Source organism: Antechinus flavipes, chromosome 4 (genome assembly GCF_016432865.1).
Source record: "Antechinus flavipes isolate AdamAnt ecotype Samford, QLD, Australia chromosome 4, AdamAnt_v2, whole genome shotgun sequence".
NCBI lineage: Eukaryota > Metazoa > Chordata > Mammalia > Dasyuromorphia > Dasyuridae > Antechinus > Antechinus flavipes.
Window position 1 is genome coordinate 316952990 of NC_067401.1, and position 12453 is coordinate 316965442.

Below are 12453 nucleotides of genomic sequence, written 5' to 3' on the forward strand. Positions count from 1 at the left end.
ATGACCTTTCCTTAGGTCCATGTTTACCTGAATATTCTCCGCAAAGGGTTTACCCAGCATACTGGAAGCCTTTCTTTGGATCTCTTGACATTGCATGAATGCCAAACAGAGATTATTGGTTCCAATATCTACATTATTGGCCAATCTACCTCTTTTTCAGTAAAATATCTCAAATGATACTTCCGGTCACTTTATGAATTACTGTGCTGCTGCTTATTCACACTAATGCACCTCTACATTAGAATCAAGAAGAGTGACATTTAACTATGATTTTGACTATGCAGTATTAGCAAAATACTGATGTTAAAAAATAAAAGATGGACCTTTGTTCTAAGGAGAAATTTTGCCTCACTATTTGAAAGAGATGCCCCTACTGAAAATGTCTTTGGTGAAACCTTGTTTGTCTATACCACTTTGTGTAGCAATAAAATTAATACATGTCATTTTTAACATTTAAAATTTTACATGTCCAATTTAAAAATGAAGTGATTTTGTTTAAAATAAATTGACTTGTTGAATTAAGGGATTTATCATAGCTTTATGAGTTGCCCAGTTATCTAAAAATGGAACACAGTGAGTGGTGTCTTATTCTCTTTGAGTTTCTCATTTGTCTCACTGTGAAGAACTGTGATATAGTTAAAAGAATACTGCTGGTCTAATTTCTGTGACCTATTCTGCCACCTGTGTGACCTGAACAAAACACTTGACCACTGGAGCCTGTTTGTTTCTTTATGTCTACCATAACGAACTTGAACATCCTAGATGACTAGAACCCTTTAACTTCTTGTATTCTTTTTTTTTAACTCATTTTAGTTGCATCTGATTCTTTGTGACTTCATTTGAGATTTTCTTGGCATATATACTGGAGTGGCTTACCATTTCCTTCTCCAGTTCATTTTTTGTAGATAAAAACTGAAATAAACAGTGATAAGTGTCTAGTATGGGATCACACAGCTAGTAAGTGTTTGAGGCCAGATTTGAACTCACAGATGAGTGTTCTTGACTTCAGGAATAGTTTTTTATCCTCTGAGAAAGCCAGATATCCCTCTTGTGTTCTATATACCTATAAAAAGTACAAAATAATAATTTCAATGAAATTTTCTTCTTCAGATGGCTTAAATTGGTGTTCTTAACCTAAGGTCTATGAAATTTTAAAAATTGATAATTGTATTTCAATATCATCAGTTTTCTCTTATAACTTTATTTCATCTGTTTAAAAACATTGCCCTTAGAAGAGGTTAGAAGTTCATGAAGGGGAAAAAAGGTCATAAGACCTGGCTTAGTCTGCATAACTTTAGAAAAATGTTCTTATCTAGTTAACTGAGGTGTAAACCCTTGTAGATGTCTATAGTTAATATCTAGATGTAAAAAACAAACAGTGGCATAATAGATATCATCAGAAAGCTATGACTACTAAAACATAGTACCTGGTATATAGTAGGCACTTAATAAATGTTTATTTACTTGATATTTATTGATTAAGGGAAAATCCAAAATAAGTCTCAAAATATAGGTAAGATTCAATTAAGTGGGAAGGAAGAAATGGGGGAAATTAGCTGTGGAAAGTTGGGGATTCTCGTATTTTAATAACAATGAATATTCTTTTATTCTAACTGAAGTATAGGTTTCATGTAGTAAAAAGAAAAAGAAAAAAGAGGAAAGGAAAGAAAAAGAAAAAAGTCATAAAGTCATAGAATTTATATTTCAGAACATGAGAAAAGGTACTACAATCCAGAATTTTCCAGACCCATCATTTGCAAGTTAGGGGAGAAGAAATCTGGGTATTAATTGAGTGGAAAAAAGGGGGGAAATATCTGACAAAAGAGGTTCCAGTGAAGTCAGAAAAACATTTACAAGGGAAGGAAGGGAACAAGTGGAAGAAGGCATGAGGACACATAGCAAGGAAATAAGATCAAAGAAAACAGTAAGACAAAATGTAGTTTGGTCTTAATTCCAAAGCCTTTAGGAGTTCCATAATGAATGCAGTAGTTTACCACACTCCCTTCCCAACACTGAAGGAACTTTCCAAAAAGATTAATTAAAGCAAGAAAAATGTAAAGAGACAAAGAGGATATTGCCAACATAAGCTGTGGCACTGCACAGAGGTTATATTATAAAGTCAGTAAATAAATTGTTTCTACTATTAAAACTGGAATGACAATGCCAGCTACATATGCATTTATTTTCTTACATACATTTTCTTACATGTAACATAAGTTACATACAGAAGAGGCAAATATGAGCAGAAAAACAAAACAAAACAAAATGTTGACCAAAAAAATTAGTATTACAATCATTCTATTGCACAGATTTGAATAATGTCAATAATAGTTTAAATAAAACTAAAGGCAAATCAGAAATGTCATATTATATATTAAAACAGCATGTGATATAGTAGCCATATTTTCTGAACCAAAAATCAAAACATGTGGCTGTTAGGAATATCGTAACCAAATAGGATCACATTAAAAATGGATATTATTAGGAATGGATAATAACCATCAACATATTGGACATAGAAGACTGAATGAGCTTTTTGAAAATACCATAAAGAATGTGTATATATACCATTTCTTTTTAAAATGTGAAAATATACCATTTATGCCTAATCAAATATATACATTTGGGTGAAAGAACAAAAAGGAAATGTTTTAAAACCAAATAATACCTTAAGTTCTAAAATCAAGGTAAAAGGTGTACTTTTAAAGATTTAACAAAGAGCATTAACTAAATGTAATGGTAAAAATTTCCAACAGGAATTTGTCTTTAAAAAGTTGATATTCTAACATTATTCTTTCTTGCTACAAAATGGTTAAATAATTTATTCTGAATGTGACTTGCATAAAATCTGGAAAACATCTCTGGCATAATATTCTTTTCTTGTTTTTTAAAGATTAGTAGATAAAATTTGGTGTATTAAATCACCCCAGCATTTTACATATCTTAATAAGTGAATAGTCAAAAAAGTGTGAATATCTTTAAAAGACATACTTGTAAAGCAATCTTTTTCAAAAATATAACTATTCCTTTAAAACTTAACTGAATCTTTTAAGAAGTTTTAATTACAAAACTTTGTGGCTCTATATTAAATTAACCTAAATTTCAATATATTGATCATTAAACCACTGCTGTTTCATTTGATTTCATATAAAATATAATCCCTCTCCCTCCAAATAATACATCTGAGCTATCAAATATAGGGCCATTGCAATCCTTTGACTCTATATCCTCTGTAGCAACTTTTTACAAACATACCTTTTCAGGATATGATCAGAGAGGCCAAAAAGTACCAAGCATGCATGAGTGATGAGTTCAGAGGAATCCACAAACCCGACTGCTGCTGATTTGAGCCTGTTGCTACTTAACAGTGGGTGAGATGACAGGATGACGTAAATATTAAACACTGGAAAAAGATAAGCTAATAATAAATCTTTCTGAAGACAAACTCACAGTGCTGAAAACGATAAATGAAAGTGTTTTTGTTCAAAAACAGAATCAAGCAGATAGAAATGAGCAAACTAAATGGATACATGAATATTACAATTTACTTTAATAATATATTTTTAAATCTGTGTCCCCAGTTACGGGAAGCATGAATTCAAATACTTATCCATTGATATGACTTTAAAATGTCTCTTGTTTTCATTTACTGGATGATCTCAACATTGTAAATGTCTGGCATGTTAAATAATTCACATTCGAAACAAGTGACTTTTACTACTAAATCGAAATAAATACCTAAATTGTTTATTAAGGTCAAATGTCCAAGCGAATGGAAGAACAAGTCAAAATTTCTTCCTTTTGCACCAATTACATCATCTGTTTTGTATCTAACATATAATCACAAACCTTAGAAATGGAAGGGAAAAAATAAACTTCTGAGGATTCATGTCGACCTATTTGCCTAGAATAAATCAGGCTTGTCCCTGCTTGACCAGGTTTTTGAGATTTTGCTGACAAAATAAGCTGGTTTGGGATAGCAGATACTGGTAACATTTATTCTAAATGTACCTGCCAGGATCTAAACAAATGCCTCACATGTTGTGGCAATTAGTTATCATAAGGTTTAGCTAGGTGGTTAATCATTTAAAGGAAAGACAGATTTAAAGAAGTAGTCCAAGCAAGGAGTGGGTTAAGTAAGGCTCCTGGAAGGTCCAATATAGCTAATAAAGCGATAAAAATAACAGGAGCAATAAATATGCCAAGCTGGGATCAAGCAAGAAAGTGGCTTACTGGGATCCAAAGCAATGTTTAGATGTCTATAAGGAGGGTAAGTTATAGTTTAAGTATCCTCCCAACTTAAAGTTTTATAGCCAGTCCTACTCCTTGAGAAATTTGTCTCTAAATTTTTCATTCAATCTAGGAATACTGAAAATTAGCTAAGTTTATGGCTTTGAAATATATGAAAAGCTCCATGGAAGCCACAAAAATAAACATTCATCTTTATACTCCATCTTCAGTCTTTGGGATCTTTGTTGTCCATTTTCTACCATCACCCAAACAAAGATGGTACTTTAGCCTTCTAATGAGAGATTTCCCAGAAAATATCAGCTTTCTGGTTGCCTAAGTCACCTCAAGGCTGAACATTCCCAAGTTCAAGACTTTGGAGATCAGTTAGAAACAGAAGGGAATTAGTAAAAAAAAAAAAAAAAAAAAAAAAAATCTGGGTTTGATTGACATAGTAGCCATGTGGCTCTGACCAATTCATTTTTACCTCTTTGAGCCTCAGTTTCTTCATCTATAAAATAAAAGTGGTGGATTGATAAGGTTTCTTCCAGTGCTAAATTATGATCCTGCCATCTTGGTAAGGTAATCTCATATTTCTTCCATAAATAATAAAGCTCATTTGAAAATCAAAGTGTTTATTCATTATACATAGTATTTCTTCTGTGTAGCAATATCCTTTTAGAATTTCTGGGTAATTAAAAAAAGAACAAAATTTAAAATTTGGAAAATCATGAAAAATTTGAAATTGTAACTAATTTTCATAAATTGCTATCATGATGATGAACTAATGGTTTGAACATTTACTTTATAATATCATTATCATCAACATCATCTTTAAGAACATTTGTTAGACATTTACTTACTTATATTTTATGCAAAATTTCCTTCTTTTCCCTTTCCCTGACAGCCCCCTGCAATCTGATAAAAATAGCTCAGACAGATACCAGCAAGTATCTTGCCTTTATTTTCCAGGATTATGATTAAGGTACATTAAGATACATTAATGATGTGTGTGAATATGTCTTCTTCATTTTTTCTATGTCTAAAGACAAGTGTATTACTTTCTATTTCCATAAACTTATAATCATTTTTGTAAATAAAATGTCTATTTATGTGACTGAATCACAATTTGGACCTTTAAAATTATAGAATGGGGATATACATACCTGTAATACATTCCTTCAGAGGATTATTATGAGGTTCAAATAAGATATAAAATGTTTAGCATACTTTGTATGAGCAATGAAAACCAAAGAATTGGACAATACAATTTATAAAGCAAGATACTGAAGCTAGAAGTAGTAAAGAATGTATTTGCAAAATACTGGGGAGCTTGCCATTTCCTTCTCTAGTTCATTTTCAGATAGTGTGGTGCTTCCCCTCATACAGAGTTTTCTGGGGCTTACCTGGTATTCCCTATGTATAACATTTCATCCTCTGTGTCCGAGTTTTTGTCCAAGTTATTTGCCAGGCTTGGAATTCTTACAATAAATCTGTCAAAAAAGCATTTATTGAGCACTTATGTGTCATGCACTTCCTCAACTGTACCTCCTGGGAACCTCACTTCCCTTCAAGGATCTGATCAAGCACATTCCTCCAAAAGCCTTCTATCATTCCCCCTCCCCCAGTCATTAATACTCCCCTCTCCCAATAACTTAGTATATTTGTATGTATCTTATATTTATTGGTTTGTAAACATATGGCATCCCCACTGTGGAATATGAACAAAAACCTTGAAAGAAGAAACTGGCTCATTTTTCTATTTTATCCTCAGCTCCTAGAAAAGTATCTGGTAAATCATATAAATACTTAAAAATAAATGCCTGCCAACTACTCATTGACAACTTTATTTAAAAGTAGAACTGTACTAGACTTTGGGTCAAGAAGACCTAGATTCATATCTTAATTTTAACATTTAGTAGTTAATGTGGCCACAGGCAAATAACTTAATCTGTCTCCTCATCTATAAAAAGGGGATGATGATAAATATAACACTTTACCCACAGGGTTATTGTGAAATTCAAATGAGATATAAAATGTTTTGTAAACTTTGATAATAGAAACATTAGTTATTTCTTGTCTACTAAAACTTTTATAGTTTTATATTATTTTTGTCAGAGCAATCTAAAGATATCCAACATTCAATATTCCAGCTATAATAAAATGAAATATACAGAAATACAGGTGTATATACCACTCCATTTAATGTATGTAGGTATATATGCATCTATATATGTATATTTATATACCATTTTATGGACCATTTTTTGTTTTGTTTTTAACAATGATTCAAAAATTGATCTCTTTTCCTGCTATAACAATTATCATTAAACTTTTAGCAGTACCACTAGGTCCAATATATTTTCAATTAAGTTCTTATACTACAACAGCAAACAGGCTCCCAGTAATTGTCTATAATATAATACAGTATCATTGAATACAGGAAGACAAAATGTCACCAATTTTAGCAAAGTAAATATCAATCTGTTGAAGGGCCTTTTTTGTATCTCTGTGTGAATTGTTATTCTTCCATCATCACATCTACTAAATGGATCAAACATTATCTATCAAGTAATCAGCCACTTAATTAACAGATAAGTTCTATTTGCACTGGCAAATATTAGTATAGTAATATATTATATGTTAGGCACAAATCTGCCAGAAACCACTAACATACCATTATTGTGTTCTCTAAGGATTTCTAGTTGAGACAGAGAAAGGGATGGAAAGGAGATAGGGACAAAGATGGAGAGACAGACACGGAGAGATAGAGAAAGTCAGAGACAGAGAGACAGAAGGAGGGAGGAAGAAATTATATCAGTGATGACATATCAGTGTCATATTATCAGTGAATGAAACCATTCATTTTACGGTGTCCATGCATGGTTTGTAATCTTTTATTTTTCTTTCAAAAGGAGTTGAAGACTTTCTAGCACTAGTATACCATAGGGTTGTGGAATTAGCCCTCAGGATGAAGTGAAATAATTATGGTTTCTATTTTTCTCCCACAGACCTCAGTAGCTTTTGGGCCTAATAAATAAACCAGAAAATCCCAGATCCCAAAAGGAAGGCTACTATAATATCCAAAAGTTCATGATGGAAAGTTGGAACATAAACTAGATTGTCAATTTCCCAAATATTGCCCCCCATCTGAGTTACCACCAGTATCTGTATATCGGGTCCAGATTCCTGCTCCTTCTCCACATTGGTACCTTCTCCATTCAGATAAAGACCCTACTAAAAACGAACCACCTTTTGTACCTTAATGCCCTGACCTATTCCCATTCTCCCTGAGCCCCTTGTATTCTCAATATTTTCATGCAATAAAGCATTTTTGTCTTTATTTTCTGTTAGCTCCTAGCTTTTATGTCCTATTGTGATGATGCTCATCAGCCAGCTCAGTTATCTCCTTTAGAAGCATCAACTGTTGAGCAGGACGGGTTAACAGCCTTGACACCAAGGATCCCATGCCCTAAGAGTAGGACCTCTCCATTCTCCTTGACTCCAGGATTATAATGAGGGTCTGCCCAGAACCACATGCCCCTGGTAGGGCTCTTCCCTCTGGCCATGTAAATGGTCCATTTACTACTAAGTCTTTATTGTAGGTAATAAAGAATGGCCACAAAAACTTGATAATCTTGTAAGCATCAGAATATTAAACCTCAAAATTAGCTCATGACAATGAATAAAACTATAGACTACAAAAAGATAAGATCTTTTAAGCTATCAGGGAGGAGGAGGAGGATTAAAAGACAGGAGACCCCTGCAAAATTAATGGATGAAAAAAATGCAGTTCATCAGTGCTTACCTTGCTTCCTGTTTATTCTGCCAAAAGAACTGGAAAAGACAAAACAAAAATGGCTAATAGAGTTGACACTCAAAATAATTAGGAAGAATAAAAAAGAACACCTGGATATTCTTGATGAATTCATGACTAGACTCACATGGATCTCTCTTTCTGCTGATGCAAGCACCAGTTACTTAATGTTTACCTATTTTCCCTTCCTGAAATTTCCAGATCTTAAGTGTCAAAAAGAGATGGAAAGGCAAAGGAGGACGGAAGGTCTATTCCACAGCAGTTTTCTGAGAAGTCACAATCTGGCTGACAAGACTTTTTTTTTTTAATTAAAGCTTTTTATTTTCAAAATATATACATGGATAATTTTCAACATTCATACTTAGAAAACTTTGTGTTCTAATTTTTTCCTCCTTTCCCCCCACCCCCTCTTCTAGATGTCAAGTGATCCAATATATGTTAAACATGTACAATTCTTCTATACAGATTTCCACAAATATGCTGCACAAGAAAAATCAGATCAAAAAGTAAAAAAACCCAAAAGAAAACAAAATGCAAGCAAACAACAACAAAAAAGTGAAAATACTATGTTGTGATCCACATTCAGTTCCCACTGTCCTCTCCCTAGGCGCAGATGGCTTTCTTCATCACAAGATCATTGGAACTGGCCTAAATCAGCTCATTGTTAACTAGAGCCACATCCACCAGAATTAATTTGTCATATAATATTGATGTTGCTTATGATCTTCTGGTTTTGTTCATTTTACTTAGCACCAGTTCATGTAAGTCTCTCCAGGCCTTTCTGAAATCATCCTGCTGGTCGGTTCTTATAGAACAATAATATTCTGCAACATTCATATACCATAACTTATTCAGCCATTCTCCAACTCATGGCATCCACTCAGTTTCCAGTTTGGACAAGACTTTTTTAAAGGATCAGATTTCCCAGGGAGGACATCTCTCCCTAGAAAGAGACCTGAAGAAGAAGACTTCTTTCCCAAAGCCAGTCTGATACTACACAGAGCTGCCAATTGGAGACAAACAAACATTTAAGTGTTTACCAGATATTGGGCATTGTGCTAGATGCCGAAAATATAAAGACAAAAATGAGCACTTCTTTCCTCCTTTTTTATTCCTCAATAACAAAATGTATTTAAAAATTTACATTCTAAGGAAGAGCTCAAGGAAGTAAATAATTATAACGAAAGAAAACAGTCATCTGGAGCTTGGTAGATTGCAGAGACCTAAGCTTTCGGCACTCTTATCCCACCAAACCCCACTTCCATGATCTCCGAAACTAGAGCCAAGCAGAGTCTAGCTCAAACTTTGAGTGACATCTGGTGGTTTGTGCGGATATAGCACTTCGGAGTCACTGTTCTAAGTCTGGTCCCTAGTAGAGAAATGGTGCTCCCAGAATGTCTCCACAAGAATATATTTACCACAGGGAACTTAATTAAAAAAAAAAAAAAAGTTTTGTAAAGTTGGTAGTGTTCCTTTTGAGATTAAAGATACCTCTCAATTTTTTTTTCACTAGAATTATTTCCTTTCCAGCTGATGATTTAATGTTTGTTTTGTCACTAGAATTTCTTTTAGGTATAAATGAATTTTATGTCCATTGTGGTGACTTCCAGATCAGAAAGGGATTGTTTTTCAGATCCAAATTGACCACTGTTCTGACTTAGTTTTTTGAAGCCAACGTTTAATGATTGGTTCTCTTCTCAGGTGTACTCAATAGAGAAATAGCCAAGTTCTTCAGCTGCTCTGAGTCAGGGAAATATTTGTTACTGCGATTCTGTTTTGCTCAAAGAATACAATGTCTTATTTGTGAGCAAGTCATGCTAAATGGTCCTATGCCAATGTCTCCCATGTCTCACAATCAAAGCCACTGGATGTGTCTGAGTCGAGAAGTCATAGTCATATCTTTTTGCTTAAATAAAATTATTTTGTCAGCAGTGTATAGGATAGATTATTCAGAGGCTTTAGGGAGAAAGATCCATTAGGAATCAATTGCAATAATATAGGCAAGAAAAAATGAGAATCTGAACTAAGGTGGTAGCTTTGTGGAGAACAAGGATCAAATATTATAAAGGCATAAGCAACATTTGGTACCTGATTGAATCAAAAGGAGGATTGAAGAATTCTGCTACGATTACAGACCTGAGACAATAAAAAGATGGTGGTTGCCTTCTATAAGAAACAGGGTACTTTGAAAAAGGGAAGTTTTTAAGGAGAAAGAATAAAGAGTTGTTCTAAACATATTGAATATGAGATGCTACTAAGACACCCAGGATAATTGGATATTTGAATTAGTCACTGGGCAATTGATGACACAGAACTGAAGCGGGGGGGAAAGACTGAAACTGGATCTATCTACACAGAAGTGATAAATTAATGAGGTTATCAAGAAGAAAAAAAAAGGACCCACTACAGCTCCTTGAGGAACACCAGCATATAGGATGGATAATGTGGATAATAAGCCAGCAAAGAAGACTTGAGAAGGAGCAATTATGACAGAGGCTTGCCAGTAGAATACTATCAGATCTTCATAGCACAGGAAGACAAAGAAGAGAACTTTCATTGGTTAAGGTGGACTTTACAAATCTGATCATATGTCCCCAGCATAATAAAAGTAACTGCTATCATTCTAAGACTTATGGAGATGACTGGAGCCATGAATAAAAGGGAAATTTCATTGAATTGAATGATTTTACTTCTTTTGGTCAATTTTGTATTAGTACAGCTGGAAGGAGACTAGAGCCATCAATAAACAAGTTCCAGATCTAAAAGTACTATGAAATTCATGAGTTACATAATATCTTCTAGAACTCATTATTAGTGCAGAGAACACAGAAGGGTTTGTCAGCTAGTCATGTTCAAAGAACTTTTAAGACTTACTTTTCTAGGAGTTGGCATATATTACTTTAATAATATTTTATTTTTCCAAATACATACAAAGATAGTTTTCAAGATTGACCTTTGCAAAACTTTGTGTTCCAAATTTTTCTCCCTCTTTTCTCCCTTTTTCCCCTTCCCCAAGACAGCAAGCAATCTGATATAGATTAAACAAGTGTAATAGTTCTAAACATTTCCATATTTGTCATACAGCACATGAAAAATAAGATGAAAAGGGAAAAAGTGCAAACAACAAAAAAAAGTAAAAATACTGTTTTGATCCACATTCAGTCTTCATAATTTTCTCTCTGGATTTCACAGATATTATAGAAAATTTGTGAATAATTATTTTTGTCATTTTTAAAGTTCTAAATAATTTCATTCTGATTATATAACTGAGGAGCACTCTAAGCAGAAGGACAATAAACGTCAGTTTGTCCTGAAGCCCCAGAAACCATTATGAAATCATTAGCATGAAAAATACAAATTTTAAATTTTTATTTAATTAATAATATTTTATTTTCCAATTACATGTAAAGATAGTTTTCAAGATTCATTTTTGTAAGATTTTGAGTTCCAAATTTGTCTTCCAATATAGAATATACATACATGTACAATCATGTTTAACACATTTGCATAGTAGTCTTATGAAAGAAAGATCAGAACAAAACACAACTAAAAAAAAACAACAGAAAAACAAAACAAAAGAGAAAAATCACAAGAAAGAAAACATTTAGACTCCCATAGTTCTCAGAATTTGGATAACAACTTCTGTCATGAGTCCTTTGAAATTGTCTTAGATTGCTATATTTTCTGAAAAGAGCTAAGTATCTCACAGTTGATTATTGCAAGTGTTGCTGTTACTGTGTACAATGTTTTCCTGGTTCTGCTCACTTCACTCAGCATCAGTTCATATAAGTCTTTCTATGTTTTGTCTAAAACCCTGCTGCTCATCATTTTTAATAATGCAATAGTATTCAATTAGAGTTATACATCATTAAATGAAGATTTAATATTTATATGACTATTATTTAGCTTTAATTTCTTCATCTGAAAACTGCTCATTCATATTTACCATTTATCACATGGAGATGACATGTATTCTTGTAAATTTGACATAATTGTTCATATATATTAGAAATGAGGCTTTGTCTTTTTGCTTTCCTTCAAATCTTGGCTACAAAATTAGTTTTGTTCCTGCAAAATTTTTTTAGTTTAAAATTGTTCATTTTGTACTTCATAATGTTCTCTATTTCTTCTCTGGCCATAAATTCCTCCCTTCTGCAAAGATCTCACAGATAAACTATTCATTGCTCTTCTAATTTATTTATAGTATTGTCCTTTATGTCTAAACTATGTACCTATTTTGACCTTCTCTTGACCTTGGGTAAAATGCTTGTCTGTATCTAGCCTCAACCATACTATTCTTCAGTTTTCCCAGCAGTTTTTGTCAAACAGTGAGTTTTTATCCCAAAATTTGGAGTCTTTGGGTTTATCAAACAGCGGTTATTTATTACTGTGTCTTGTGAACTTAATAT